The sequence below is a fragment of the Varroa jacobsoni genome, unplaced genomic scaffold (genome assembly GCF_002532875.2).
Source record: "Varroa jacobsoni isolate VJ856 unplaced genomic scaffold, vjacob_1.0 scaffold_1299, whole genome shotgun sequence".
Lineage (NCBI taxonomy): Eukaryota > Metazoa > Arthropoda > Arachnida > Mesostigmata > Varroidae > Varroa > Varroa jacobsoni.
Genome location: NW_019214201.1, coordinates 276,663 through 300,486, shown reverse-complemented (window position 1 = coordinate 300,486; position 23,824 = coordinate 276,663). Strand labels below are relative to the sequence as shown.

Sequence of the window (23,824 nt, the reverse complement as noted above, 5' to 3'; positions counted from 1 at the left end):
TCTATGATTTCAGATCCTCACTTCATCTCCTCAAACCACGTCGGTGACTTTTTTGGTTTGTGAGAAGATTTACAAAGGTTTGCACCGTTTGTTTGCATGTTGCCCGCGTGTGGGCCAACGACAAAAGTCATTGCGGCAATATTCTGCGATTCAGCTAATTTATAAAGGTACGCCTCATCTGTTCGAAGTCCAGACGAAACACCGTTTAAATTAACGAACTCCGACCAACTTTTTCGATGAAGGGATTTATAAGTGGCGCTAACTTCATTCCTAGCTTAGCTCTTTGTGCGATTCAGCTGGAAAATATGTGCAAAAAAATGTGTTTGGGACACGATTTTTTGCCGAAGTCTACATGGGAGCTAAACTCGCTGGGTCCTATAGGCGGGCGAATTGTTGTCGGTTGAAATCTAAATTATCATTACACCAGCGTCGCTGTCGATGAAGAGCATAATATAGTTTTTGTCGGAATTCTCAGTGTTGACAACGCTGCTCCGTACGCCAAAGCCATAGCGCCATATCGATCCGTGTTCATTGAAGCTTGCTAAACTTGACGATGAACCATGCAAGTCTTCGCCAACAAACAGATCATAGTATCGAAGTATTCGTAAAGAAGCGAAAGCATAAAAATAAATAGGTACTAATGAAAAACAACGAAGCCATGGAAACTTCATCGTTTTAGAGTCACAGAGCTTAAAAATTGTTACGACCTTAGCCATCCGTATTGTCCATGAAACATCGATGAAGGTCTATAAACGCGCAACGCCAAAGGTGAAAGTTGTGGAGGTCGCCGTGTGTAAAGCTAGAAATGAAAGAATTAGACAAGAAACATTCAAAACTGTTTTTCTTCTAAATTTTCTTTACTTAATGTAAATAGTCAATAAAGTACTTCTTGAAGGAATGGACGATAAAACAAACTTTCAATATCCACTCTTTTTTGCTGTGAGTGTTTTTTTTTTTGTAACGTTTGCTAATGAGCATCTGAGGCCGACGGCCACACTCAAACCATGCTTCGTCCGAGCCTCCTGAAGATTCCTAGTTTTCATTGTTTGCAAGTTCCGATAGGCTAAAATGCTGGTTTGGTTCATTGCCACAAGCGTGTTGATTGTCGGCTTTATTAGCGGCTATCTAAAATATTAGAAGTAATGGCGTTAATCTGGAATGATCTTCAAGCTAATCAAACATTTGTCATTTACGACAATGCTTTATTTAGATTATTAAAATGCTTCAATTCAATATGACTAGATGCGCAAAGTAAAACGTTTACATGACCTTTGCTCAGACTCTAAAGCTGAAAGCTCCTAAGAAGGCATGTCCTGCCTCTCACTATAATAGGAAATAAAGTTTATAATTGTAGAAGATTATAAGTATATCTGTTTTGTTTTACGTGAAATTACTACCGTCGTTTAGAACATTCGGGTGTATTTCTTGCAAAAGTAGAATTATCGAAAGCGAAAAATCCATAATAATGCACCTTACGTAACGAATCCGTGGAGTATAGAATATACTGCATCTATCAACAGCTTCGACAAAGTTCACCGTAAGAGGTATTCGTTTGATATTTTTAAGACTTTGTAGATTTTTAGACGACTCTTACCAATATCGGCTGATATCTAACTGTGTCTTTAGGAAGAGGGATCAGCAATATCATAGGAAGTCAATAGTAGTATTGACAAAGTCTTCTCAAAGCTTTGTAGCAGCTTGCTTTTCGTTTGGTACCCCGCCGTTTGCTGGTCGGTTAAGCCACGACCCAGCAACACCACAGAGCCACCGAGCTTATCCTACTCTCGACCGGTGAGATCCTTATCTTTGGCAGGATCCACAGCGACTGTTAAGATGAGGTCGCCTCGATAGAATCAATGAAGGGTCAACGGGATCACGCGAGCCGACGATCACGCATCATCTGCTAACGGATTGCCCCATTGTTTGGGAAGGGGTTAGAAGCAGAAGGGGGCCAACTCCTAAAAAAAAACTCCTCCTACTGAAGTAGCCTAGTATTATGGGACTCGCAAGCTGCGCACGGTTGCACAAATAATATAAGATGCGAAATCGATTGAATCTAAAAGTTCGTGTGAGGGGCGACCGGGTTTAGTCGGCTTAACTCTCAAAATGCATTCTGCTCAGGCTTTATTTATTGTCCTGTATTATGAGCGGTAAATCTTAACTGCCGTGCGCGTAGGACATGCTTGGTATTTGCACTTAGTTTCTCTAGGTTTGATCCCAAAGAACTGTCAAGTTCCGATTAAATACTAAGGTAAACGTCTATTCTTACCCTCCATGTAGCTTGGCACTTGTGCTTGTTGTATTAAAACATATAAGTTGGTTTTTCTGCGATATTAAATATGTTATGAAGAAGCACCACTGTCGATATTCTATCATTTTATAGACGAGGCACAGATTTGAAAAATTAGCAGTGGTTTGGCGATAAGCATGATATAGCAATAACATAACCAGCTATTTGTTTATCTATCATTCTTGTACAGAAAACTCTCAATCAGATTTTTTTACTCTTTGCTGTTTAGGTTAGATTCCTTCATAATAAACCGAATTTCTTATCCTCTCAAAAATCACTAAATTATACCACAAGATATTCCATATGAAAGTGTAAAATAGAATTAAAAATAAAACAAAATGGTAGCCATCTGTAAGAAATGTAGAAAAATGTATTAACTGGTTGTGGAAATTCAAAGACTAATTAGACCCTCGTTATCATTGTCAGAACAAGTTGAAGTACATTGGTATTATTTGTCTATTTATTACATAACTTTTTTCAATTATTAATTAGCTTAGCGATTCCATAGTTCTCTATAATTTCTAAGTTACAGTAAGTACAAAAAACAACAGTGAGTTTAAATATGCCTAAAGGTGAAAGACAAAAACAACCACAAACAGTAAATATCACAAAGGTTTTACAAATGGTAATTTAAATTTTGAACATATATATACATAATAAGATCGAGGTATATATACCTCGGCCTTAATAAATTGTCTTATAAAGCTATTATTTTTTGTTATCTACTCGATTTTTCTTAGTTTTGGTAATCGGCCGCTGATCATTAACGTCGCTAAGTCATTGGGCGGGTTTGATTTTCTTTTTGTTTCTGAAGTGTCCTCTCAAGTGAAGCAGCCCCCCCCCCCCCGCCGGTCAGAATTTATGCAGATCTGAGAAGCTACTCTTCGAGCGTCTTCTTTGATTCATTCGCTTCCTACGGATTTACAAGTCAGCTGCAACGGCACCCGCAAACGACTCGAGCTAGTCATAGACGTCCACGCGGTCGATAACAAAGCTGTAAGCCATAAGGACAAAGACATTTATATACTCACATTACTGCTTAAGGATACTCCACAGTTCGAGGAGTTGTGCCAACGAAGCGGTGATATGTAAAAAAAATGAGATGGCTCGCTTGGACTTCACAGCAATCTAATAATAAACGGCACATTGTCTGGAACAGACCTTAAAAAAATGCATTTTCGGCATGGGTTATCAGTGATAACAACGACAGCTGTAAAAAGCGATAGAGCTGAAATGTTTGAGTGATGGGTGGAAGTTGCTACAACTTCCCTAATAAGTTGATGCGAAGTACGGATAGGATGGTTTAGAGTATTTCGTAGATATTCATTTAATAATTACATCTGCTATAAGCTCTGCAAAAAGAGAAGCGGATTATTAACAGACAATCGTTAACAAAATTGACATAGTGCAATGGCTAAACGTTTGCCTGCCACACCCAGGGACACGTAATCGTCTAGGTTTGGGCTGGGGATATATATACTGTTTCTTGCTGGAGGAGCTCAGTCGCCCAGAGCCTAACGGTTTAAGTACCCGGCGTAAAATTCGAAACATTTAATTCTTGACATCATTGTATAAAATTGCTGTTCTATTTACTAGCTAGAAACTGATATAGCAATGATAGCTTACAAATGTGGTAAATTACAAGTTATAAGTCTTCTACGAGTATAAGACGAAGTGATTAATCTCCTTTATGACAAAACTTTCGGCTGTTCGAGCCACGCCCGATAATTCAACTGTTTTACAGGGAAATAATAAAAAAAATAACAACAAACTCCGTCTATAAACAGAGGCGATTTCGGTAAAATCATGACCCCACCACCAGACCTCAGCGCGTGGGGGTATCTTCGTCTGGCGCTACTCCGTAATGCAAAAGCCGCCAGTTGTCGTATAGGGGCGAGTTTGGCACCGTGCGTCTGCTAATGAAAACTGTCTGATATTTGCGCGGCGCCAGCGGCATTCTACGTTTCCAATTTATTTTTCCATTTCGAACAACTTCAAAGTAGAACCATCGCAGCTATATTTAAAGGAAGGACCAGCGACGTATCAGTACCGAGAAACGATAAGCAAACCAACGATGAGATAAACTTAATGTGGATAGAAAACTTGGGACGGGTAACTTCTTGGCTTAGCAATTCAACTTCGAATTGGACCATGAAGAAACAATGACAAATATCTAAAAGCCGCGGGATCCGAAGGCTGATATCCATTGTTATACTGGGTCGTTTGCTGACGCTGTGGGTGATGTTGTTGTTTTAACGAAAATCCAGACATCTTTTCCCGGATGAAATTACGATCTCGAGACGACCAAGAGATCAAAGGACCATACCTTGCAGTTTTCCCGCCTACTATAATAGTCTAGTGGTCGAAACAGCGGTAAAGCAAAAATATATCTGATTAGTATAAGCTCTAATCTATTAACTATTAACCCATAGTGTAGCATCTAGGCTATTTAGCATAGGCCCGGGTTTGATTTCAAATTGTAAGGATGCGCTTACGAATTTGATATAGGTATGTACAACCACAAACCGCCCAGTGGTTGAGAGTGTGGTGGAGGTGTAAAGAAATTTCAAAGCTGGATACGAATGAAGTAACATTAATAATATTGCATGAATGTAGAGTTTTTAAAAGGAAACATCTGTTGCGTAGTAGACGCCAACTCTATACCAAGATGCGTAAGGGCATGACAATAGCTATTATATCCTTACATTGTAAAAAGGCTCCTTATTGCAAGCTATTAAAAATTGCCTACCAGAACGGTACCGCTAATTCATAGATTTTTATTCAAGCTAAAATCTATTTCCGGTTGTTTCATATTCGCCCTCTCGTTTTTGTTGACTCGGTGGGCAAACCTGCATTCATTTAATCCTACCCCTTGCCCACAGGAACAGTTCAAACGGGTTAAGGGAGTGACACTATACAAACTGTTGTCTCTCTGTTAGAACGGGCCGCTACGTCTCATCCACTGGCTCACGCACGTAGGTCTACTCATATAGCTACGGAATTCCTTAAGCCCTGCCATGAGTCCTCGAACTTCGTAGTTTAAGTGGCAAACAATGATACTCGAACTACTTCCAACGTGAACCTAAGTACGCTCACCATTTTTATTCCGAAGAGTAAAGCTTCTTGTGGATTTTCAGGGGCTCGTATACAGCCAGCTTGCCCTGTGTGAACCTCCCGGAAGCCAGTGCTCACAACAATGAAAGGATAAGCCGCTTTTACGAAGCTTCGAAAAAAAGGCGTCTGCGAAACAATGAACGTAGAACCGGTCGAGGGCAGGGTTCTATTTAAAATTCACTAGTTTGACAAACGTGCGTGTTTATGTAAGTTTCATAATATAGTGATATCTGACGGATAGCTACATTGTTATTCATAGATCCGCAAGTCAGAAGCACTTCATCTTAAACCGATGGAGATAGCAAAACAAGTAGCATTCGCAGAAACTAAATTTATTTTTAGCTAAGATAATCTCAGAAATCGGGAAGATAATCCCTTATTGATATATTAAATAGTGGTATTATCGCTTATTTCAAATTGCTTTTACCCCATCAATCCAAAAAAAAATATATATATATATATGCGTATGATGAGTCTAGACCGGCTACCTGCCATACTTAGTATCTAGGTTTCAAAAATGTTACAGTTGGATATTAACTGAAACCGAATTTGATATACCTAAATGTTTTGAGTTGTAAATTCGGTACCGCTGTTAGATACGCCATCGGAAGGCTGGCTCTCAACACGAAACTGAATACTCCAGTCTCGACCGCTGCATGTCCCTAATGTAAGCAAGCAAATATTTTATCCATCAAAGACCTAGACCCAGAGCACTCACCGTGAGAGAATCAGAATGCAACATTCATATAAACATGTTTTGTAGAATCTGCTGTTCAAAGTAGCGCGCTAGAAAGTCCGACAACTTTGGCTCGGTCGTCAACCAGCCTAAGTTAGGTTAACGAATTCATATGCAAGTAGCAGAGCAACTCTGTGAGACAGTGACGCAACTCGTTTCCATTCTTCATTTATAGAATCATAAGGATTCGACTCCGCCGTGTACTTCTTTCAAAGCAATGTCATTTAGGCCGTAGGCTCAACAGGCCTCAGACTCTACGCTAGATCCACAGTTTGCTATTTCATTCTAGGCCACAATATCCTGCGGAGCGTTCATCAGCTTTGCAGACCTTGAGTTCGCCCACCAAAGATCAAAGCAGTTCTGTACCCGTCATTCATTTGAAACCTTCCTCGATAACTGTCTCGCAAACCATCTAGTCCCTTGAATTGTCGTCTTAACGTCATCATAACGACGTGTCGGTCGCTGAGGGCCAACATTTCTTAGCCCGAGAGAACTGTAAACGTGTGCAACTATACATCTACAAAGACTTCGGAAAAAATTTTTGCAAAAACTTTGTAAAGTGAACTTCTGCAAAGGCTTCATCTACAGAAAAATCAGCAAGCGTTGTCGCGATACACGTATGTACTTGTACGTAAATATATCACCGGTTAATTTCCATTCATGCAATCTTGGGGAACTAATACAAAATCGCAGCTAACCAGTCGATTAAAGCAAGGCATTTTTAGTTTAAGGGAGCATGTCTTTGCACGAGTTTAAAGCAGTCTACATAATTTTATATGAAGTCTATCAGGCTGCTTCTAGTTAAGTATAATAGACTTCGCCGTGACGAAAATATATTATAACTAATTAGAAGTAATTTCACCTCAACTTGATTTTAGGTAAATCCAAATATCCAGGATCCTGCACCGAGGTGTTTATAAAATCAGGTCAACATCAAGTTCCTCATGTTGTATCTGCGATGGCGCTATTACTTACGCGTTATCCAACGTCACGTCCATATCTGTGCTGGATATTTGTTCCTTCGAGCCCTCTCCTGTAAATGCAGAACTCAATTTGAAGTCGAAGCTTGTTTTGGTCTATTCGCGTATGCTGCATATTCCTTTCAAAGCTTTCAAAAACAATCACTCCTAACCTTGAAGTATCTCATAGAGAAAGTTGTTAGCAAATGAGGCACCTGGTTTGATCCCAGTACATCCGATATTGTCCTGAACCACTCTATTTAGGTCAACCGGCTAGTGTTTTGAAATAGGTTTTATTTCATTTAAGATCGTTCTTCAGGCACCCGGCCAGCATGTCGGCCAATAACCAGTTTTTATAAATAATTTTGTGACTAATGCCAGACTAGACACCTAAGTAAACGTTTTGCTGTTTTGATATCGATCGTCTCTGCCCTGCCCTTGCGGTAAAATTACTTTTACCACTTGAATTGAAATTCTGTTGTAAGTCTATGGGCATCACAGCTTTTCGTTGTTAATGTTGCTCTAATAGCTTGAGAAAGGTTTTGTTATGTTAGCGAATGGAAGGCCATACTTAAGCCTTATCCGTTCGAATCACGCAATGTTTTCGTAAACTGTGCCTCGCCCTAGTCATATAGAATACGTTCGCTACCCCGAGATGAGCAGACTTGCATCACTGTATCATCGTAGCCTGTATTGCTCAGTGTAAAAGGAGTCGAGAATTATTGACCTGGATTCGTATTGAGCCATGAGACGCCTACCGAGATTGACACTCGTTTTTTTTTTGGCGTAGCCAAAAGCAGCGTAAAACCTTTTCCAAGAAAAAAAAAAAGCAGACGATCGTCTTATGTTCTCTATCAGCCAGGAATCGTTCGAGACGCCGGGCAAATTCTATGTCCCTCCGAGATGGAAGCGAAATTGCCACTTACAACGGCTAAACGGAGGAACTCGAGGCCAATCCGCTAGCCTATTTTGCGTCGGCGAAGATTCAGGAGATCTTAGTCGAGTGAACGAGCAGATTTCAATAAGCGGTGAAATTGAAACGAGATGTCGTCATCGAGGTTTACGCGTTCGTTGATTTGTCCACAAAATTTCTGTCATAAGCGTTGTCGTTTATTTGCAGTTATAGTAGATACAGCCTTTTTCAATATGGAAACTAGGCAACTGAAAAAAGCAGATATCAGAGCATTCGGGCAAAAATCATGTCCATCTAAGTTATTTGAACATTGAGAATAATTCCATTCCAAACTTTGAAAGCGTAAGTACGTTATGCTAGATGAAGTTACATTTATTCTGCTGATAAAATGCATCTTAGGAGATCCTTGACCCAAGGCCAAGAAAGAGGATGATTGTGGGACAATATAAAGACAAAATAAAGGATATGAATTAGGCATGATTCCTTTAGTGAGTCCGTTCAGTCCAGGCAGAAATTTGCTCAGATCTTACTTAGCCTGTTCTTTTGGGACATATTTGTTGCCTTCTGAATACTTATTATACAAAGTCGAGTAATTTTCATCTGGTTCATAGAAGGCTCAAATTGAATGGCTGTCGCTAGTCCCTTGCTTATGAAGTTATACAAGCTAGCTAAATAAAAACACCAATGCGAGTCCACATTCAGAATTCGGCTTGCCGGAAATATTCTCGGGTTGTATGCAGCGTAAAGTATCCCCTTTAAGTTTATAGTGGAAGTTTCAGATGCATGTAACGTTTGACCAGTTGTTCCCGGCCGGCTAGCCGTTGAAGGCTTTCATTTTTCAGATGAAGCGCTCAAAAGAAGAAAAGGCTCATTTTTTCTATGGGGGTTTTCGTCAACCACTTCTTCTTGGTTCATGCATGTGAGCGACATGTTTGGCTTAATCCTGTCGACGATGTTACACCATAAAGTATACCTAAAGAATCGCCTAAATCGACAAAAAAAAAGCGGTAACAGGAGAAATCGAGAACGAGCGAAATACCCATACAGTTTTAGGACCGCTGCTTGTTGGATAGGTCGCTATCGATATGTGTGTGTGTGGCAGGGGGGGAGGGGGGACTGAGAGAGGAAGCCGAAAAATATATTAAATGACAAAGGTTTGGCAAAAAATTATGACGACAAAGAGGGCAAGCGGGCTTAAATATCTGATGGTAGCCAACAAGGGTGATGTTGCTGCAGGCGGAAAGGTAATTAGGCGAATTGGACACAAAGATCTTCTAGGAACAAGGCGATCTTCGGAAAGTCCATAAGCTCGACAGTGGGATAGCTAGATATTGTTGCATATATTTTGCCTGGCCAATTACTATTTCTGGCGAAAAGGCGAACCGAGGGACAGGTTATAAGATTCGTCCCTTTAAGAAAACTGTTCTTAGAATCGGATTTTTACGGACTCAAAGGTGACGCGCGAACGGGAACAACTTTCTGTCGTCGATTCCAAATACTACGGCAGTCAAAACAGTAAAATAGGGGTCGATTGATTCTTGGTCAGCAGTAACAGCAAATTCAAGCTAGGGAGCCAAAGAGAGGAAAGCGTCTAACGTGCGAACCGTGAACACGGCCACAGGGGAAGCAAATTAGCGTCAAAGGTTGTCAGGATCTGTAAAACGCTTAAGGTGAGGGGCCTTTCGCAACAATCTTCGGTCTTTCGAAAGCTTAGGTAAGCTGAGGGCCACTGGTGTCACCTTTACAGGCGCGTCAGGACCGCCGTGTATTACTGCTCGACTGATTGCAATCTCGAAGACCATTCGCCGCCGAGCCCTATTACTTAGCAAGCGGCAACTTTTGCGAAAGTCGCAGGAGAACTTGACAAAGTCTTCCCCATACTGCCTCTGGCTTCTCTAAATGCGGCAGTTCTCTCTATATCTATAGAGGGCTATCTATTTGGGGGTATCCGTTCCCCTTTTCTTCTTTTTGATTATGGGTTCATAAGGCAAAGACTAGATAACTGAAACAACAGTTTCTCGAGCTTGTAGGAAGTTCCATATATACCCCCGGTACACCAAATGAATCAGGCATATTTCACTGGTTTTGTATAAAATTGCTGAAACAGGCCGATTCTTGTCGTGAGCACATTAGGATTACGCATAGAGTTGCATAAAGCATAGGAAAACGTACAAGCCTTCGTGGACGCATGACCTAGTCAGATGTTAATAAATTCTTGGATTTAATCATAGCCACATGCGCCTCTAACGAATTGCTTGTTCCCTAAAGGTGGTTCATCATTGTTGTAAGGTAACACAGTGGCGTCCAATGATGAAGAAAACGCGGGACTTGGTGCACACCCACTAAGTTTGTGCTTCAGTACACAAAGCCACCATTGGAAGGTTGTGTTTTGCCGTTAAGTAAGGCAAAATATAGACAACTATGCTATGATCGAAGGTGCTCTCTCTCTCTCTCTCTCTCTCTCTCTCTCTGTCTGTTAAGAGGAAGGGTGACAGGGGCCATTGCTTGGCTTCATGCGCATTCGACATGCAGTGCCACACCTGTTTGAATCACTAGCGCCCTCCATCTCCTCTATGGAGAAAAAAACTCTATGATCTAGCCAAATAGCATCAGATGGAATATCATGTATGGAATGCTTGTAGCACATGCTGGTGGTAATAACAGTCCTTGATATAGAAAACCAGCTAGTTGCACAGACAACGTCTATGCAAAAAATCTCTCACACATAAGAACACATTAAGTTGTTTCCCAAACAAAGGCTTAACTTTCAAGACTGGCAATATTAATCTTCAGTAGAGGATTAAAAAATAACATGCATTTACCGATGGGACGAGGTAGATCGTATGTTGGAGGATACAGTGTTATTTTTATGAGTTCGATGAGAAATTTAACGAATCTAAATAAAGACATAAAAACTGCATTGGTGATGACTATGTTTTAATCCTGTACTGCGAAATATCTTCGTCTATTTTACTCTGCTCACAGCCTGTTTTCCTTTCGCATAGGTTGAACCTTGAACAATAGGAGGAGACGATAGAGAAAAGAGCCAATCCACCTTCTTGGCTTTGTTGGGCCAAAAAACAAAATCTTCTCTCTATTACTATTCTCTGATGTTATTTTCAGAAAAGTTTGATACAAACAAACAAAACTGAGCCGAGTATGAAGGTTAAAATTGGAAATCAAGATCTCAAATGAGGAAACTTGTAAACAAGGGACATCGACCGAGCTAATTATTGTCACGAATATCATAAAACTTTATTAAAAAGGCCAAGATTCGAAGGACGACTTAATCTCTACAAATCAATTTTTTCTTGTGGTTCTTCTGAACTTTACCACTGGTGGCAGCCGCTCGAATTACGGGACATGTGAATGGAAAACAGGTGGATTCGGATTCTGCTCTCTGAAGCATATGATTTTGTCTCGTCATAATTCCTCCTAGCGTATCGAAAAACCGCCTCCCCGCAGTTTCCGCTTGTGGGTTGTCTCTACGACTGGCGAATACCTATAATATTGAATTTTAGAGTGAGAAATAGCGTATAACGGCATGCTATTGTTAACTATTCTATACTGAAAACATTAGAAGCTGTTTTACCTGTTACGGAATTCTAAATGGGCTCACTCTCGCATTCGTTTATGCAACGAGCCGGCTTTACCCTTTACATGTCATTGTTTAGGTTAAATCAATCATGTGTATTGTACGCTCAGATCAAACAGTCAGGCAACGGCCTTGTATTGAAATCCTCGGAATTGTTGGCAATTATAAAAATAACCACTATCAGACCCTGGAATTACAGTAGCAACATTATGCAGTGGTACATAGAATGTGAAAGAGTTTCAGTTTTGCCAGCTAAAAATAGAGATTCGTATTTGTGAGCCTTGTGTTAAACTAAAGAGCCAATTGCAAATGCATTAGGCAAAACATAATGCTACCTTACCGATAGCTATAGATATAGAATAACATACAATACTGTTGTTATACAAAAAAAAATAGATGTATTCTGCTTTGGGAGAACGCTATCCGTGTAAAATGGTGCTCATCGCTTTCGTTTTGGGTTTTTTTCCAGGCTTATAATGAAACAATTTGCGGTTTTCACCATTTCTGCTTGGAGTTTTATTGTCTCCTTAATATGAGATTTTAGCTGAGTCACAGTCAAAACGAATGTTTTTCCTGCTTTTCTTTAATTCAATGTTAAATCAGAAATTTCATAAATTAATTCATAATGTATCATAGCATGTACATATATATACTATAGAAATACCGCGGCAAGCTACAATGTCGTTGTCAACCAGTCTGCCCACACCTGTGACCTAAATTCTTTTGATAATCAGCAAGATTTTTAACAAAATCTTTAAGTTAAACCATTCACGCATTCGAAATGGCTGCTCACGTCATTAGCCAAAAGCGACAAAAAAACACACAAGGACCACATCCGACATGCTCGTACGTACTATGCGCCATGCGTTCCCGCCTTAGAGTCTTCCGAAGAGCAGAAAGTCGAGAAAGAATGTCAGTTGAAACAGATGCACTAAATTTCTTTGTGCCGGACGCTGTGATTTCGAATGAGTCACCTGGTCAGTCTGGGGCCGGAGTCGAAGAATTATTGAAGAGGGCGTCCTCTAAGGGCTAAGACAAGCGCCAATACACATCAAGTCTGGGTATTCCAGCTAGGGTTGTTTGGTTCGTCAGCTCGTTGGCTGGTGCGCAAAGGTGTTGGTAGAGGCTGTGTATTATGGTGGCTCGTGCACTGCTTCTCATTGGGGAACTAGGTTTTAGGGGAGAATTCATAGGGAAGTCAAACTGGGAAGGGGAAACCAGTGCGTGCTGGTCGACATTAAAGTGGAGTACCACGATAGCGCAGAAAAAGGGAAACACATTTATTTCAAAGCCGCCATCACCACCACTACCTTCGTCGTCAGTAGCAGCAGTAGTCAGCACTCCGCTGCTGAAATCTGGGTGGATGACGCTTGAAGTCTAACTAAGGCCCGCCAACCCAACGCGTACGCCAACAACCGAGTTCGAACTGTGTAGGCCCTTACTGATACGGTAAAGCGAGGGGTCGAGGCACGTGTGGCCGTCGCAAACCATTGAGACAGAGGCAGCACCGCCGTTGCTATAGTAAAGACAGACATTTGCGCACCTGGTTAGGACTCGCGGGCAGCGGTTTCGCAACTCAAAGAATAGAGACGTGTGTGGAAGCTCTCGGGGAACCTTGCCTCCACTATTCCCACCCTGCTGCCCTGTTCGCAACGCTAGCACCGTAACTCGTGGTGCTGCTGTCATGAGAGTTTTCTTGCGCTGCATCTCATCCGATCGCAGGGCCTTCCTGGGGGTCGGCTGGCGAGCCGCCTCTGCTCTAAGCTCTGTAGAGGCCCAGGTCCCGCTTCGGCCATCCGGGCTTTGCCACCTTTCTGTCGAGATTTTGCCTTCACTGATGTTGAACCTCTACTATTACAGAAGATATTAGTTGCTAACGTTTGCACCGTTTTCCTATCTGCCATCACTGGGGGATAAATGGGTCTTGGTCGGGAGTGAATGGGATCGCTGCTGGTAACGGTGGTGGGTTTGCCAATCGTCAAGACCCCACGAGCTGAGCGGTAAGGGGTCGCATTCAACGATGTTCGCCAACAGAAGCCGCAGCTGACCTGGCGCGAAGCCTTAGGCAGCAGGGCGGTAAAATTAAATTCCGATTTCAAGCTATACAGAAGAGAGCGCTTTGAGACTGTGCACCACAAATAGCCATGCCATAAGATTGATGCTGCAGAGGAAAAGAAAGGTTCCGTACGGGCCAGGGATGACCGGGCCTTTGCTGCTTCGATTTGGGGTTGAAAGGAGAAAGTATACCTGAATGATCGCCATTGTCGAATGGTTCGTCCAGTGGTCTAGCATAGGTTTAATTCGGAGCCTAAAACCGTCACCGGTCCTGTCTCAATTATATTTCAATTATAACCTTTTGCTGTTTTGTCCCTTAATTCGATTCTCTTACAACTAATGACCGGTTACAGAATGTCATAGTAGGAAGAAGGCATAGTAATCGAATAATGCAGGTGTACACGCTATGCAACATTTTCATAAACGCAACGTTCTGAATATCTATGTATATATGGTCTTTAATAATAGGTTACATACAAACAGTATTTTTTATTTGTACGTACCCTAAGGTCACAAAAGACTGACTAAATAAGCTAAATAGAATAAACTAATAGAAACTAAATAGAATAGGAGTAAACCATATTTATTACGAAATTTTTTTTCGTTTCCGTTCGTTCGTTACCAAACATAGCCTACCGCAAGTGATCTAGACACATTTCGAAGACAACCTTTTTCTATTGTCTGACAACTTTTCTATCTATTTATGTTGACTATGTACGGATCTAATTCCCACGAACGAATTTGCCCTTGGCAACACCTGCGGCAGCCGACGGCATACTCATGTATAAAGTTACAGCTGCACGGTTATGAATCAATTCGAACTTTCTCAGCCTTTTTTTAGTCTGTCGGTTGAATATCTGTGCCTTGACCGATCAGTTCATCTAAAACGACATCACTGGTAAGCTCCATAGCATCGTGCGCATTGGCATGCGTTATACGGAGTTCGTCTGCTACGAAACCAAAAAGCACTGCCCAGGCGGAACAACAGTAGAAGAAGAAAGCTACCAGCACGTCAACAAACAGACCGCTAACAAAATGAGAAGGCAACAAAAGCACGTGGGCGTTTACGCTTAGCGTGTTTGATTTAGAGTTCACACGCAGACGACACGATTTGTGGAAGGGGCGCGTCGGCGGCAGCGGCGGCCAAATCTTAGATGAGCCAGTATCAAGGTTGGACAGGCAGGAAACAGAAGCTGTTGTGATGGCTTAGATCTTTCAAAATAAGACGGAACTTCGTTAGCTCGAACTTATTAGGGCTACCAAAAAAAAAATTGCAAATAAGAAAAATACCGGGTTCGTTTATTACTTGACTCTGATAATTTTTCTTATGTTGTTGCAGAGTTGCTCGTTTGCCAAACATAACTATTTTCACTCAGATTACGCATTTATCCAATGTTTGTCATTACCTCACATTTAAAAAGTATAGGAGCGGACTCAGCGATTGAGGGAACGCAGCAGTATGGTAGCTTGGTTCAAAAGACGAACAGAGCAAGATTTCAAATCGAAATTCATCCATCTACCGCTGTTATTGGACTATGGTCAACTTCTACCAGCCTTTTGAAGAGAACTTCAGTCGTGACCTGTGACTTGTGTGAAATAAAAGATACATAGATAAACAAATTGCCATATAGAAATTTTACCTTAGTTTTGGTAACTTAGGTCAAAAGAAAGAAAATATTCATATCTAACGATTATATACCTAAACCTAACAATGAATAAAAAGCTTTTATACAAATATGTACCACGACTTTTGCAGATAACTGTATTTTTTTGTGTTAATAGAGTACGTCACGACATCACTTGCCTATATACAAATGGAATTGTGTGAAACATAAATACATACCGATTTCCATTTACTGCTCTTTGACGATGTACAACGATATGAGAGACAATTACTATGCATATAGATTTCGGCTTATTTCGTATTAGGCACTCCTGTTGCGTCGGCTGTAGCAACGCTGCTTGACCGAATTCCGCTTCTGCCAAATTAACTCTTTCCCTTAGCATCCCTGTCGTTCGATGTTGCCCCGCGGCTTCATACACCCTCCACGATTTCCCTCCGGTTGAAAGAACAGAGCCACAGCGGGGCCCAGAAGGCAAGATTGATGCGCCTTACTAAATTTAGCTAGACTGATGGTTGCCGACCATAATAGTACGAGAAGAAAGTCACGATCCTGGTTTGATGTGTGTCATATTGTATGTTGGCGTGTCTGTATTAGTTGATTGCTAAGTAGAAGAAAGCACCGTTGCGCCCGGCTTGATTCAGTAACTAAGATGAGATACACCTTAAGGACCTCGGTCCTGTGTTAGGCGTGTAGAGCTAGCGCAGGAATACGTCCGTTTTGCGTGAATACTAGATATTTGACTTCAGGAACAGTTAATATGGAGAAGATCGACTCGTTTTGAGGCTACTATACACAAACGTCTTGATTATGACTGTCAACTGTTTAAAATTATTTTGCTGTTTCACTAAGCACTTACTGAAATGAACGAGCAAAGTATATGTTTATAGGCGTTTAGTAATTCGAATGTGCAAATATTGTACACGCTGATACATATCTGTCACTGCACATGGCTGCCGCCCATCGAGCTAACGAAGCGGTAAGAGAGTGTGACACTCTCCAAATAAATCTTCCATTAAACACGTGTTGTTCTTCAGAGAGCGTAAATACTTACCTTCGCAGAATGTCAAACAGCTAAATCCTAACGTTACGCGTAATTAAATACGTCTTTTGACGCCCTAATCGACTACGTTAAACATCTGAACGTCTGTTAAATGATCAATTGCTTGAAATAACGCCCGATGACAGATTCGGGTATGGGACTCATAATGATATTTCTATGGCAAAATGAGCCATCACAATATCAACGACGCAATTATGAACTCGTCTGAGTGAAACGGCAAATGCTCGTTATAATGCGCATCTCAATCGATATGTGTATTTATTTTATATAAATATACCACCGACAAATATGTGGGCAGTCACTTTTATCAAACCATTGCAATATATAGAGTGCTATATACAAATTCGTCTGCTTAATCATATCGAATTGCTGAAAATGTATTGACCGTTTATAAGCCAAATTGAAGCATGTTTTGATCGATGATCTTCTGGCATTTTTCTGGTGATAGTATAATCCTATCTTTTGTAGAACGTTTATGGTTTATGGGCGAAAAAAGTGTGATTCTTAAATCTTTCTTTTCTAAGAATATATAAATATCATTACGAAACCGACATAGGTGGTAGTCTAATTGTGCAAGATCGAAACTTTACTGCGCATGCGCTAAAATTTCCTATCCAGGTCAGCTGATTTTTGCCGTATAGCTAAAAATTGTCTATTGTCAGCTATTTTCTTGGTGAAAAAGACGCCTTTTCTGTTCGCCAGTCCCGGTCTTCTTTCCTAGTAACTTATAGTTAGTTGGTGACAGTCCGAATGTCTGAACTAATAGTTTTGTCAAGCGGCAACAACTCATAACTCACTATTTATCTCCCATCCCACCAAAGCGTATAGTATCATCACCTTATTTAGCGTTGGTCTGGGCTTTGCCACTGATTGTGGAGCGCATTTTTCTTGTTTTTTTGAATCTTATTGTTTTAGGTAATCCACTTTTTATCACTCGTAACTTGATTCTGTTGTGCTTTTGTAGTGTTTCGCAGACGAAAATTTGATGATTTTTCTTGCGTCAAATTGAGCCGCAATCGAAGAACATGAAGCTTTTTTAAAGCTAGCTTTTCTTAAATGCTTTAAGATCGTTTGATGGTAATGTCAAATCCCTTGGCAATATCACGACTGCTCACTCGGCGGTCTTCCTCAGCTCTTGCAATAAATTCATCAGCTCCTTCCGTAGTTGATCGACCGCTACGAAGAGAGCATACTTTACATCGAAATTTTCGCAACTGCATCATCTTTGGGCATAAAGCCCGCTTAGCTGGCAAATAAAAGTTCGTGGCACAGTGCCTTTTAGATAGTCTACAGTCAGTCGTCTAGTTATAGATTGGCTATAGGTAGAGTAAAAATGAAGTTTCGTTCTAGTGGTTTATATAATGAAATTTTATCTTTTATCTACGAGTAGAAGCAATGATTGATTTTCTTCATTTTATAGTCCTGTTTTTGAAGGACTTACCTCTATATCAATGACAGTTCGTCTGTTAAAGTTAAATAATGAAACATTTTATCGGCGGCGTGATAATATGGTTGGTTTAGACTTTGCATTTTACTTTTGCCTAAAATTAAAATATTACGCTTTTGTAAATTTAAACGAAAAGCTCTTATTGAACAGTGGAATCGATGTGACATATGTTTGCCGTGTAGTACAGTCAAAGCGAGTGAACTTCTAGCAAGGACTTATGAGCTCGTTGGCTGAACCTGTATTTATGGGGTATGAAATTCTCATCTTCCTTGTTCGCTATGGTCCAGCAACTGATTTCAATCGAATCGACTTTTCTTTCAATGGTGTCAGCGGAAACAAACATCGCTGGGAATAATAAGACCTTCACTAGCGCACTCTAAAATTTAAGGCAATACCTCTCGCAATGTAATTACCTTATTCCCTTCAAATCGATAACTCTACATGCATTGGGCTAATGGTGCGGGGTTCGTAGTCAACTTGTGTAGATTCTTCATAACCATATGGCGAAAAAACTGAGCAAGCTCCAAGGCGTTCGTAAAGGAATTAGCATGCACTACTTAATAAAGTTAGATACCGGTTTTTTGTTACAGCACGGACTGCACATACCGTTAGCTCTATGATCCACCCAGAAATATGTTTTTTTTTTTCATATACCGCTTCGGTAATACCCTAACACGCATCCCTTCGTCCCCTCCATTTGAGAACAACTAACATGCCGAACCAATCCCAGTTCTTGCACGAAACCTTTACGAGTAGTCATCTAATAACAAATCTTGGCAACATCATGTAGATACATTCTGCAATTCTCTTTTCATAAAAAATGCGACACGCTGAGCGATAAGGACCGTAGTTTAATGGCCGCCGTTGCTCTCATTTTTCTTTTTTTGTGTAGTTTCTCGAGTGTCAAACCACCGTGAGCATTCATCTATCCATTTAGTCTGTCCTCGTAAAACCCTATTGACAAACTCCTTCTGAACTTTTACAGATTCACGTTAAAGCTCGCGAAATCTGTGACGTCTGGAATATTAGAAACGCTGACTCCGCAGTTCCGCTGATCGCGAACCAGCCCAAGTTAAAAGAGAATCGAGCCTAAAAGGAACTATCGATGCACGAGAACCCCAGCTTTCTTTGCCTTTTCTCTCTGCCCGTTCTGTCAGCAGACGAGTGACCTTCTCGTTCTCCTGCGAGTTTTTGCTGTTTCGTGAGCACTGGAACGCTCTTGCGTTGCGCCACTATCGGCGCATTTACCGCACGCATTTTTCACTAGCGCAACATTTTTCCAGAAACTCCCAGCGGCTCTTTGGAACGCTGTTGCGCGTATCACGATCGCAGTATTTCATGTCGTTGTTATTAAGCGCAAACATCGGCGGTAGGGCCGGGTCGAGACTCCTCTATTGGTTCCATCGTTGTACCAGCTCATCGACGGCTTCGCTGTTCTGGTCGTTATAGCGTACTGCTATTGATAGTCGTCGATGGAGTAACAGTCACTGCTGTCTGCCGCCGTCTCTAACAGTTCCTGCTAAAGGCGGCGGCGGATGACTTGGGTTGGACGCTGGTGGCGAGAACGTTTCTACGGCTGCTGCTGGTAAGAGTGTCCGCCTTCCATAATTGAGATATATGGGAGTTCTTGGACGAGTCATAAGTTACGATAGGCCGCATATAGGCGGCCAGACTGTAGCTGGGCGTGCTGGGTGCTGGCTCTAAACAGAGGAGCAGGCCACAGAGAAGGGACAGATCCTTGTCCTGGCACGGATACAAGCAGTGAGAGCAGTGGTAGCTCCATCGTCAGGAACACCACGGCATCAACGGCATTTCTGCTACCATCCCCGTTATCGTCGGGAGCGAAACAACTCCTCGAACAAGAGGTGGAGAGAAGGAAAAAGGGAAAGAAGGAGAAAGGATATGGAAGAAACAAGGGTATAACACAGTGGCAGGGTTTGTTTTGCCAACGAGCGGGGGCACGAGCTCATGAAAACGAGACCTACATACAGAGAAGGCCGATACGGGAAGTTGGGTACTGAAAGGCCGCGTACACTGGGTTTTCTTTGCTCTCTGTTTCATTCGGTTACACATAAAACAACCCGCCGTTGCGCTATTCATTGCGTATCGTTTCCCAGTTCTTTTTAGTTCGTTGTGCGTTCGCTTTGTGGATAGGGGTACGCTCATATATCGGACTGAGTCAATACAAAGCAGATCATACATCCTACGCATCGTCAGCTCGAAACGTAGCGCCGCTTACTCAAATGGTGTCGTTTGGACTTTTGCGTTTCTAAAAAACAAAGCCAGTGGCTCACACCCACCCTTTCACATATAAACAAAACAGAATGTTTAAGTTATACGTATCAGTGCGACGTCCAGCTACGAAGCAACGCAGATCTGAGAAGCATTGACTAGCATCGTGAGTGTTTCATGCACACCATTTTATGCTGCACGGTATGGACGTACCGGTTGATAACGCGTCGTGTCAGCATTTTACAGTAACGTGATTCAGTAAATAAGATCTTCTGTCGTCCGAATTGTTCTAATGGGGCAAGTGGTATTCTCGAAAGTATTGCAGCCGCATAGCATGTCTCACTGAAATATATCTCACTGGTATTAAAAATAGCGAAAAGCTATACTTGGGCCAAACCTGATTATTAGAATTGTTTTATACAAATAACCTCTATAGTATAGACACACTTGTAATTGTGTATTCCTAGACTCGTCAGAAAGATCTCCATGTTACAATGCAACTATACCGACTGTTGGTATCATTGATTACCTGAGTCTGATACGAGTATCTGAGAGAGAAAGTATTTTATCTGTTATCGCTATGCTACAATTGTACAAGATGACCTTCTGTTGCCAGTCCCCACCCGTGCAAGCCGTCTCACATGTTGTATAAGAGATACGCGTGCCTACACCGTAATCGGCAGCAACATACTTCCGAAACAAGGAAGGCAATGGGCTGAGGCACAGACACATGTATCTACGGGGGTATGGAGGGACAAATATTGTATGGGCATATGGACGCAGTCCTATGGGGATGCTAGTGCATTACATTTTGTGACAAGTGAAATTCGCACGTCATTTAGTCACGAACAATTTTTTGATAGAATCAAGAATCATCATTATATCGAATCTCTCGGCAGGCCTATGACGCCATGTTGCGCAACCCTGGACTAGCATTAGACTTATGAAGACATTCACTTAGCTCGTCGTCCGCAGGTGAGATCGACAAGCGACCCTAGCTTCCTTCCCCCAGGGTTGTTTGGTCCCGCCACAGAACAAGGTAGTAAATCCCCCTTATAGTTGTTTTTAGTTATTCACCCTAGGGTGTGTATCGAACCCTCAAGTCGAGGTCAATATATTTTCGTTGATACTTATTGCTAGTACTTCGTAGGTACTGCTTTCGTCAACTACAACTTGCCCTACCATGACTTACCTTAGGTGTTTTGGCGGAAGAAGGTCAAAAGGCCTACTATTTAGGCTGGCAAGACGATCCGGGTAACTTTGCTCGAAAGAAAAAACCGAAGCGCCCGTCGGCAAACGAGAGGGTTAACTTTGTCTAAGTTAGTTCTTCTCTCTGTTCTGCTATCTGATGGCTTTCCGATAGGAACAAAGTCATCGGCTACATGGGGCTGGTAGTAATTGCATCGGATATTGTCTATATCTATTCTTTAACCATAGCATTCGCCATAGGCATGTTTGGGTTAACAGCCATTGCAACAGTATCACACTGACAAAAAAGCAAGCCGAATAGATACACAGCCTTATTTGGTAGGCTATAAATAAAATTTTCATCAGGAAACATTACTTTTTTAGCGAATAGTCGTATGACTTCTGAAGTAACAACTGATCTGCTAGAATAGATTTACGCACGGGTAAAACTAGCCGTAGTTACCAGGATGAGTTCAATGGAATAGATATTTTTCAACTGACTAAAATAACTTACAGTGGATTACTTCTTGTGTCGCACTTAAGGCACAACAGTTCCTCGTTCCTCGCCATCCCGGAATATAATAACGGTCAGCCTTTTCGATACGTTGTCATTTAGTAACTATTGCAAAAAGACGAACGAGAAGGGCCATGACGATTCTAAATGGAGAAATCTTTCATCGCATGTTTGCTATGCTGAAAAGACAACTTGAAACGAAAATGATCTGAGAAGTAATAAAGCCTATTTAAACGTTGGGGCCATGACGGGCTTTGCTAACCGCTCTATGCTAAAGCAAACATTGAGTATACACTTCCCTGAATGTCTGTTTTATGTATGCTTTACTGGCATAAGTCACTTGTAGCCTGCTCGTGAAGTCTGCCGTAGAATGCAGATAAGACATGGAACTTATTCGAACTTCGCTTATTTTGCACGAAAATATTTTTAAAAAACATATTCCTTACCCATGTAGGTTGACATTTAATTGAGCAGATAGTCTTCGTATTAAACCGTCTAGCGAAAACACGTACGTTTCGAATTTTTTTCTGAAGAGAACTCTGCCCACTGTCGTACGTATATCTTAACTATCTTCGTGGAGTAAATTGCTTCTCGAATATGTAAAAGTGAATAGTCATCATTGCCTATTCTTGGACCCGTGCTGGAATTCATACTCACAATTTACACGTATATACAATTTGATTCAATAACCAGCGGTCCTTAGCATGGCATCAGCCCGAACATTATTGAGCCCCAGAAGCAGTCCGATATTCCATCAGCTTCTCGAACAAGATAGTGCACATAGGGAGACGCATGAAAGCCACCGATAGGGGCAGGTTTTGTGGCACACTTAAATCAACGCCGAAAAACAGCTTGAGAGATAGGCGCCTATACACCCAACAACTGGAAATTATGCCAAAACTTTGTCCAGAAACAGCTGGCGCATTTACATCTGGAATCAAAATCGGTGTGTCATCTTTCTATTTTTATCGAAAACACGTTTCGACAGGTTAAAAAGTTTAAAGAAAGTATCTATACGCATTTTAGCCGGTCACAGTCGTTCGCTCCTTAGTATGTAAATCGTATAATAGGTATATCCTGTCAAACATGTAAATTTGAAAAATCATACGAAATTTGAATGAAGGAGAAAAGTTGAAATTTTGTAAATCTAAGAAGCGACTGTCTTTTTGAGAATCATTGAAATGTTCGATTATTTTACAGCTTCTACAACTGCTGATATGACACGGGGCGCATACCTTTTCAAGGTTTCCTCCATACCTTCTATTTGGTAGTAAGGTCTGTATTAAACGGCCGCGTTGGTAAGTATCTTGGCTAACGATAAAATACAAGCGCTTCCGAGAGCTGCGTCGAATACGAAATTGTGACAGCCGCGGGCTTTATAGGTCACCGGTCGAGCTGCTGGGCACTGAAACTTTCGTCACGCCGGATGCCCCTCCAGAAAACGAACGTATGGCAGGAAACGAGCTCGACTCAACGAACTCAGCCTGAGATGGTCTACTCGTGCGAACTTCAAATCAAGGTGCCAACTGACATTCAGATGCTGTATGACCACTCCAGCTGAGTGGTTCTACGTGTATCGTAATATGTTGAGTTGCTGCACGTAAAGATAGCATGTGCTCGCTGCCGTACACTTAGGACATTGCGCCTCCTAACCATGTCGTAGCTAGCAAGGCGTGCATCATAGCTTCTCGAGCGGTAACGTCACGCCTAGCTGTCTATATGAGACACCTGAAATGTAAAAACTCTGGCCAAATAGGAATCAAACGCTCGTACACGAAAACGGCTGAGAACTTAAGCGAGTCGAGAGTACCTGAAAAGGGCACCTATTTGAACGATCTATAAGGACGCTGTACGATATATGAATAAATACTGTGAACGTCATTGCTGAATAGTATTGCACTGATCGTCAGTCTGTCTCACGGGTGTTAGTATTACTCGATTCTATGAGCTATTATGCGATTGATATTTCTCAAACGTGTCGAAATATACATTAAAATTGGTATATAAGGATGGCCATGAGCACCGAGAACTTTAATACACGCCTATCTAAGTAGTCTTAAATTCATTTGATATAAGTATCAAGTTATTCTATTTAT

At 41.5% G+C, this 23,824-nt stretch overlaps 2 long non-coding RNA genes across 3 annotated transcripts; one reads left to right on the top strand and one right to left on the bottom strand.

The window, feature by feature from the left end:
- Nucleotides 1-2,670: 2,670 nt before the first annotated feature.
- On the bottom strand, nt 2,671-22,053 carry LOC147752357 (uncharacterized). Of its 2 annotated transcripts, none has more exons than XR_015314277.1 (3): nt 21,729-22,053; nt 7,116-7,173; nt 2,671-3,284 (listed from the first exon to the last, which is right to left on the bottom strand). It is a non-coding gene; the product is annotated as an uncharacterized LOC147752357 (long non-coding RNA). The 2 variants fall into 2 exon arrangements; XR_015314276.1 differs by lacking the exon at nt 21,729-22,053 and adding an exon at nt 8,026-8,350.
- On the top strand, nt 16,630-19,897 carry LOC147752358 (uncharacterized). Its single transcript, XR_015314278.1, has 2 exons — nt 16,630-16,965; nt 18,780-19,897. It is a non-coding gene; the product is annotated as an uncharacterized LOC147752358 (long non-coding RNA).
- Nucleotides 22,054-23,824: the final 1,771 nt, after the last annotated feature.